This window comes from Drosophila subpulchrella, chromosome X (genome assembly GCF_014743375.2).
Source record: "Drosophila subpulchrella strain 33 F10 #4 breed RU33 chromosome X, RU_Dsub_v1.1 Primary Assembly, whole genome shotgun sequence".
Classification (NCBI taxonomy): Eukaryota; Metazoa; Arthropoda; class Insecta; order Diptera; family Drosophilidae; genus Drosophila; species Drosophila subpulchrella.
The window spans coordinates 9,491,191-9,500,402 of record NC_050613.1 but is presented as its reverse complement, the minus strand read 5'-3'; positions in this window follow the sequence as shown (position 1 = coordinate 9,500,402).

Below are 9,212 nucleotides of genomic sequence, written 5' to 3'. Positions count from 1 at the left end.
AATAGGTGTGCGCTTAAAACATTTTTCTGACATTATTCAATTTTTATTTACTGCTTAGAAGTTGTAAAATTAATATCTATTTAAATGAAAGGGCTAAAATATTTTAGAAAATGGAATGGAATATTTCCTATTTTTAAAATCACATAAACGCTAACTTGGTTAATGTCGTACCTTTACTATCTGCCATAAAACAAGTCTCTTACAAGTCCTTGTTTCTTAAAGTTAAAAAAAAATAAATACTAGAAAGAGTGAAGGTCAATTAAACCATTTTTAAAAATAAAGGGAAACAGCACATAAAGTTTTCCTAAAATTAAAATAAAGTTTAAATGCTTATTAATATATTGCTTTAAAATTCAACTGACATATAAATTTACTACACATTTTGGAAATTGTTCGTCATGTTTTAATAGCTTAGGTTCCAAATCCACATAAATTTGATTTTAAAACAATTTGTGAGTTAACATAGCTAATCAATGAGGAATTTCTTCGATAACCGCTTGTACGTTGTACTCCAGGGTATCCCAGAATCCTTTCCTCGCTCCGATTTGTTCAACCTCGGCTTCGTTTTCACTTAATTGCGGGGCAGCTCTGGTTGTCTACTCGTTCCGCTTGGGCTTTAACTTTTTTACTAATTTTAAATGGCGCTTCCGTTGAGCGAGGGGACTCTGAAGGATCTGGATCTGGATGGCGCCGTGGAGATGGAGGTGGACTGGTGCGGATGGAGGGCCTGGTGGTGGTGGCTCTTGTTGTCAAGTGCTGTCCTCCTGTGTGTGTGCTCGAAAGTCGAGTCGACTTGAAATTTTAATGAAATGTGCTGCTGCTCTCGAGCTCCATCTATGTACGTCTATGTCTATGACTCCGGGTTTTTTCGAAGCCCCGGGCAGAGTTTGGGCTGCTGCCTTCTGGCTACCAACTTCCAGCTTCCAACGACCAGCTCCCCGTCTGCATTTCAAATTATTTTTAATTGTCATTTCTGCGGCATCGCCGGCGATGGCGTCTCATTTTCGGGCCTGTCAAAGGCATAAGGCCCCGGTTTTTGACTTCCTGTGGCCGCTGGCGCATTTGCGGCAATCAAGATATTTATGCCATGGACAGTTGATTAACCGCAAACAGGCAAACGGGGCTGCTGGTCGCGCCCTCGTTCATAATTAAAATCAAATTAACCCACACACAAAATAGGCATCGTAGGTGGCACCACCGCGCTTGTGGTTCGTTTTTGTCCGGATGGAGTTATTTGCGATTGCCATAACTTCACAATACGATTATGGCCGTATGACATTCCCCAAAAATTGGCCAACTGTCTGAATTTATTTTGGCAGAGAGATAGGAAGTAAAATTACAAAACTTTGTTCTGAAAAACCTAAGAAAAATTCATTTATCCGAAACTTTCCTAAATAGAAGAAGTGAGCAAAAAACAAGATGGCGAACATATCAAAATGATACGCCTCGTATCCATTTACATTTGATACCGAATTTCATAAAAATGATCATCATATCATGTAAATTTTCTTCTTTGTGTATAAATTTAAAATATTTTAGTCAAATGTTTGTGGTTACAACAGTACATTTTAACAGGTTTTAGTACTTCAACAAAAAAAATTCTATCAGTAAGTCGAAATCTAAACAAGTGTCATAAGGCCATTAGAACTGTGCAATTACCCGTTCCCACTCGTTTCCCCCTATTCATGCCCGTTCCCATTTCCGTTCCATTGCCACACCGTTCCCCGCAGCCCCATCAAACCGGCAATCAGTGCAATCGGCGGACTGGATACAATTTATTCTAGCCGCAGGGTTGGCCAAAATCAAATTGACATTTTACCGGCCCAAAATAAAATGGTTTATCCCCGGCAGCCCTACGTAATTACCCCCCGGAACGACTGGAAACGGAAAACAGGGAGCAGGGAATGCGGGAATGGAGCGGAAAAGTCAGGAGGGCCAATGCAATTTAAACTAGAACTCAGATCATTAATCAAACAACTGCACAACTGACAAAAAGGTTGGGGCGTAGAAAGAATGGCAATGTGAATGAAATCTTATGAAATCGAATTTTGGTTACCTAAATGAAAAATAATGAAATGGAATAAAGGGGACGGAATGAAACGATCATTTGAAACACAAATATAAATAGACAATCAAAGAATTAGAAAAATAAATGCATAAAACTAAACAAATTAGGGAATACAAACTGTAAAAGGGCATATAAATAATATTTGTTCATGGAAAATATTTTAAATTTAGTTCACAGTATTATAACTTACCACACATTGTAACAACTGCATTGACAGTCACATTTTTCTTTCTATACAGGAATAAAGCAATTTACTAATTAAGCAGATTGCATACAACCCCTGTAGTTTTTTGCCTGCCTACATAGCAACTACGGACACAAAAAATAAATGCATTTCGACTACGCTTAAATTGATGAAATTAGTGCGACAGATTGATTTTTGGCACGTTGCACTGATTGATTGACTGAGTGATTGATGGATGGATGCGGCTGATGGCTGCAGCAACTTTTGTTTAATTTATGGGCCACTAGGCAGTGGCTGCGCTTTATGAATTGAATTTAATTTGTTACAACCATGTATCTATCATGGTCCAACGATTCGCCAATCTGTGCAAAGTAAAAAGTCTTGCCTAATGGATTTCGAGGAATTATCTTTGGCCGAGATTCATCTCGATTTTTATACGCTTCGATATGTTAGGCTATTGATTCAATTAATTTTTATCAAAAGCCTGGAAATATAAAAAAACGAGACGTTTGCGAACAATGAGGCGCAGCATAGGAAACCAGAAATACCAAAAAATAAATCAAAACAGGTCGACGATGCGTGTTCAGAAATTTAATTGATTCAAACAATTCAAACGATTTGCACATTAAGAACTCTGCTCTCGGCCGTTTCGGCCATGGCCGGCAAATCAAATTGGAATGCCAATTGAATGCCGGAACCGGAGTTCTGTGGACCAGGCTGCAGGTCCACGTGTTCCCGAAAACTCCTGGCCTGAATTTAATTTTGATTTTTATTTGGATTTGTTTTTTCTTTTATACCCGTTACTCGTGGAGTAAGAGGGTATACTACATTCTTCGGAAAGTTTGTAACAGGTAGAAGGAAGCGTTTCCATCCCCATAAAGTATATATATTCTTGATCAGGATCACTAGCCGAGTCGATCTAGCCATTTCCGTCTGTCCGTATGAACGCTCTGATCTGGGAAACTAATAAAGCTGCAATACTGGGATTGGGCATCCAGATTCTTGAGATTCCTGCGCAGCGCAAGTTTGCTTCGTCAGGGCGCCACGCCCATTTTAACGCCCACAAGCCGCCCAAAACTGTGGATCCTACAGTTTGAATGTTAACTGAAATGTATTGGGGTCGTCAATACCTATCGGCAAATATAACTCGGCAAATATAACTCTAACTCTATAACAACGCGCCGTAAATTTTTCTGTTTAATTAACATTTTAACTTAACTCTTATAAATTATCAATTTAAAAACCGAGTAACGGGTATCTGATAGTCGAGACACTCGAAAATAGCGTTCTTGCTTGTTTTTATTTGGTTTTAAAATGTCGAACGATTTAATTGAATTGCTCATGGTTCGGTCACCGAAAGTTTCCCACCCTGGATAATATGCAAAGTGGTTGGGGCGGTGCTAATTTCAGCGACGGCCACCTTGCCTCCGGCTAATAGCCAAAAATCGAATTGAGGGGAACCGGAAGCGGAAACGGAAGGGGTGAGGGTCGAGACTGGGAGCCGTCACCATTGCCTTTTTCATGTAGCCGCAAATTGAACACGCCGGATGCGGGCCATTCGACTGTGTTCGTATGTTACTTTCGGGGTCATAACCGAACTTCAAGTGCCATCCTTAAAGCCATCGGACGAGACCAAGTGACCACTTCCGTGAAATGGAAATCTACGCCCCCCCCCCCTCGCCATAGCCCGATCGTGTTGATTTGCCTAATTAAAATGACTCGGTCGAGTGGAAACTTGAGAACACATCCTCTCACGTCCAGTGCACATATGCAAATGCACATAATTTGACAATTGTCTGTTTGTTATGCCCAATGACGTGTAAGAATGTGGTAAATTGATGAGGTAATTTTGAGAAAAGAATAGAAAGAAACAACATTGCGGCCATAATAGCTCAGGGGAGAGGGGGGAAAATTAACAATAGAACATCAAATAGATGCAGGAAAATATCTTCAATTGAGTGAAAAACTTACAGTAAAAACACAAATGAAGTATCTTTTTTGATGCAATGCGCAACAATGCTGAAAAGAATAGTTGTAGCTTTTAAAAAACAACCAAATGAATCATTTAAGTAAATCAGTTAAAACTAATTTAAACTGGCTAAGAGCACTTAAATATTTCTATAGCTTTAAGCGCAACTGGAAGGTAGGTAAAGTTAAATTATAAACAGATAGATTATAAATTCAACGTTGAAAATTACTCGGACTTACTTAATTAAATTATTTGGAGTAATGTTTGATACTTTGGGAGTGCACACCTATAACTCTTAAATTCTAGTCTGATAATACAAAAAAGTTCCTAAAATTTCACCATTAAAGTAAATCAATTAAAAATAATTCCGAATTGCTTACAGCTCTCCAATATATCTATGTTTTAGAACACAACTGGACTTAAAGTACGAAAGTAAGTAAAATAAAATTACAAAAAAATCAATGGCAAAAATTAAATGATTGAAATAAATGGCGAAAGTGCAAGGAAAATCAATCAAATTCAATGGAATCGGAAAAAGGCTGTAAATCAATTAATAGGAAAAATAAAAAAAAACCATTTTGGTTAAGGACTGAAACGGATATAAATTCAATTATTTGCACATACAATTTTGTGATTAATCAAATACCTTTAAATCTGGGGACCAGCTGATGCAGCAGTACAACCCACATATAACTTAGCAACTTGAGGGACAGGAACAAGGAGCAGCAGCTGCTCCTCTTCGATCCAAAAAAAAAGGGGGAATGGAGAGTGCGTGTGTCCTTTGTCATTTATCATTTGCCATGGCCGGCGACTGTGAATCCTTTTTCGTCCTTGTTTGCGAATGCGGGTCAACGGAACGGGCGCAGTGTCACTGCACCGGCCACGCCCTCAGCTGCACATACAAGCCGAGGCACACATGTCTGCCCGCAGTCCAGCCCCCATATGTACCCCTGCATGTAGAGCCCCCTATATGGTGTGCACACCACACACACACCACCCCCTGCCCCCCTACAATCCGCTCAAACAACAAGCTATATTACCCTGTTCACACAGCCCCTTTCCCTGGTTGTATAATCGAAACCTTCTGTCATTTTCTTGTCGCTGTTTGTTTGCCTCCTGTTGTTCCTTTTCTCGTCCTTTTTTTTTCCCCCAGCTTTTGTATCGTTTTTTGTTGTTACTGCGTTTTTATAACTGCTTGATGGCTACTGGGTAAATGTTACGTATACGACTAGTTGTCAATGTGTTTAAATGGATTCGCAAATTGCAGCAGTTGTAACTCCACAAATACAATTTCTTACTGCATAAGTATGACTGCAGGCTGAATATTGCGTTTGCGACTGGTAATCACTGGTAAATAAACTGGAAAATCTAAAAATCTTAAGCTAGCCATAGCCGGACCCTCATTTGAGATATAATAACTATTTGTTGTAGGGCAGATACCATAGGGGGTATCAATAATTCCGTCATCATTGGCCAACCAAGCTCCCTTGTTTTGTATTCATTGCCAGATTGTTTTTAATGCCAACGCCGGGCATTATTGCATCGTGACCAGCGTGGCGTATACGCAATGTGCGGCGAGCAGTGCACTTTTGCCCATTCTCCACCTGACTGCTGGCCATTGTTTCTGCTGCTGTCAGTGTTTTTCTCCCAGTGTTGTTGCCTTAATGCACCAAAAAATGTCACAACAAGCCGAAAAATGAGAAAAAACGGTAGCCAGGAGATGGAGCAAGGGGAACTGACCTCATTTATGCTACGTACCATGCACACACAACCATATATCCATGGTATAAAGTGCTGGTTGTCGTTGTTGTTCTGCCATGGTTGTCCCTTTATTAGTGGGCGTGGTCTGAGGGGGGGGGGGTGCTTGGGTGTTCGGTGGGTTTTCCAAGGCATTTAATTGCAAATTTTACGCTTGTTCTAATTTTGTTGCCGGAAAGCAGGCAGACTGCTGCAAAACCCACTGCCGCTGCCAGAATTTCATAATTGCAAAATGCACTAAACGTCATTTTCTTTTTTTTTAGCTAAAAAACCCTCCTTCACCCCCCTAGCCCCCCTTTGATGTCAGAGTGTCGTGTTCATTAGCCAGGAATTCTACTTTCTTTATTTTCTATTTTCTATTTTCTTTTTTCCCCTTTCGACAACCACACACAAAATGCACAAAGCGGTTTACTCGTCTTCTGCCTTCCGGTTTGCTGCTGTTCCTGGAAAATTCATGATTTTCCCCCCACAATGAAAGCGACAAAAAAGCAAGCAAAGGGAACGAGAGCAGAGCTTCAGTCAGTCATCGTCGATTGAATTCAATCGAGCTGGGGCTCAGTGCCCATAATGGGTAAATAGCAAATTGTTGAGTGTTGGTGCATAATGCCCGGGGGAAGGGTCTGTAGTAGGGGCTTAAATAGGTGTTGGGATGGGGATGGGGATAGCAGGATTCATAATTTTCAAACCACTGCCAAAGTGCATTATCAATTGATTTGCAGCGCGGGAGAGTTTACCATTTGTATAATTATCAAGGCTTGGCTAAAGTTTGGCAATCATTTTCCACATTGATATCGTTGCACAACAAAACGGAAATATGAACAATTGTTTATCGGTAAGTTCCAGTTAAATAAGGCAAAAAGGCATTTGAAAATGGGGTTGACATATAATTTCCATAGGAGTTCTATAGCAAGTGCAGATATTTATTTTCACTGCTTTCAAAATAATCAAAAATAATTGCAAAAGAAATGTTATCAAAAGTAAAATATTTTAAAAATGTATCACAATGCTTAGCTTTAAGTACTTTACCATTGATGTTTAGCTAGACAAGCTGGAAAAGCACTTTGTCTCCAGCATGAGCACGTAAACAACACTGTGGTGGCCCTAAACAGCATATTGATGTCTAGCTCAATCAACGCAATCAAATGTCTTAATCAAGTGCCAAGAAATAACAATGAAATCGATACCTAGATGCAGATACGCACTTATGCACTTCAAATTGACCAACCAGAGGTGATGTTGACCTAACCTTGCTGCAATTTTCGGACGCCCCAGCAAATGGACTTCGAGCACTTGACATTTGTCTTCGGTTCGCCGAGATCCCTGGGCAGTCAATTATGACGCTTGTGAGCTTGACTTAAATTTCAGCTCCTTCGTAATAAGCAAATACATTTTGCAGTTCAAAGGCCGTACACAGGAGAACTCAGGGCACAGCATATGTGGCAAAGTACCAAATCTAATCCAGCTGAATGTGTGTGTAATTTGAGATATTTTTTGGGTAGCCGTATTAAAAGCAAACACAAATACAGGGCAAGAAGAAAAAAACAGGGGAGAGATGGCAAAATGAAAATATTCGTATTACGGGAATGTGTATCTAATAGATGTGCAGCGACAGCACCTGTATTTATGTGTCTGTATCTGCATCTGCATCTGTATCTGCATCTGTATCTCCATATATGCGCACACACATGCCACTCTGCATATCTGAATGCCAATCTGCATTCGCATCTGCATCTGTGTGTGTGTGTGTGTGTGCATGAGTTTGCATAGAAATTAAATAAATATTTGCGTGCTGCTAAATTGGAATTGGAATGTCGGCCCTAGCTCTGATTCTGATTCGGATTTGGATTCGCATTCGCATTCTGATTCCAGGCCGTCCTGAACGATTGCAAATCGAATTTGCATTGATGCAAATTCCAGTCCAGCCCCGCCCAACTGTCCCCTCATAATTATTATCGGCAGCAGCAGCAACTATATCATTTCTAATTGCAATTTGCGCAGATGTCGGTCGGCGGCGGAAGTTTTTACGTCCTCTGTCAGCGATATCGATGGCACCACAAAAAATTTAATATTAAATTATGGATGATAAATTAGTTCACATCTCATCTGAATGCGTTTATTGTGTGTATGCATATAAAGAACAATACAAGCCATTAGTGTTTTATTTTCAAGCCCGCTACTCGTAGAGTAAAATGGTTCACTAGTTTCGTCGTCGAAGGTATTTAACAGGTAAAAGGAAGCGTTTCCGACCCCATAAAGTATAAAGTATTCTTAATATCAATACCTATCTACATGCCTAAAATTATTAAATTAATTATTCATTAAAGAGTTATAAGCATGTAAAAGTCAATATTTTGCAAATGCAATCGAGAGTGCACACCACTTGCAACAAATCAACTTTTTTCACTAATAAGCGCTAGGTGGCGCTAGCTACAATCAAGCTTATCTCCATCTCTCTCGCACTCTCTGTAACTGAGAAACGTGTATTTGATAGTCGATCGCATCGACTATAGCGTTCTCTCTTGTTTTGTAAATAGTATCTACGGAAAATCATGAATAAAAAAAACCATTTTTAGCTATTGCATGAACAATGCCTTGTTATTTAAGCGTAAACTATAATTTCTTTTTTTTATTGATTTTTTATCTGAAAATAGAAGAGATAATTGATTTAAATATTCCTAGTTCATGCAATATAAATCAATTGCATCTTTTAGAATTTTCAGGGTGTATACTTAAGTATAGTGTATTTGTAAAGCTTTGTACTTTGCTTATAACTTTAAAATACGTTTTTTACGGTTTTGCACACAAAGCATTTTCCCCTTTTTAAAGGTGCTTTCGCAAATTGTTTGCGTGTGGCCACCGCCGTGAACCCTGCAGTTCAATAAAAAACACGTATGAAATATATTTAAATCCCTGCACTCAGAAAAAAAACAAGCCCATTTGGGCTGAAAAGCCACAGATACGACATGGGCTTATTTTTCCATTTCAAGAACTTTTCATTCTTAAACCAGCATTCTTAATTTGAGAACAATTTCGTGCGAAATCAAGTATGAAATGTTCTTGAACCAACCTTCTTAGATCAAGAACGAATTTTCCTAAAGCAAGTCTGAATAAAAATAAAATAATTATTAAATGAAAAATTGCCATAGAATGAAGGTTTTATTATTTTTACAAATATGATACGATTTATTCATTAATCAAGTACAAGATATTCCTAAATGAAGTATGAATTATTT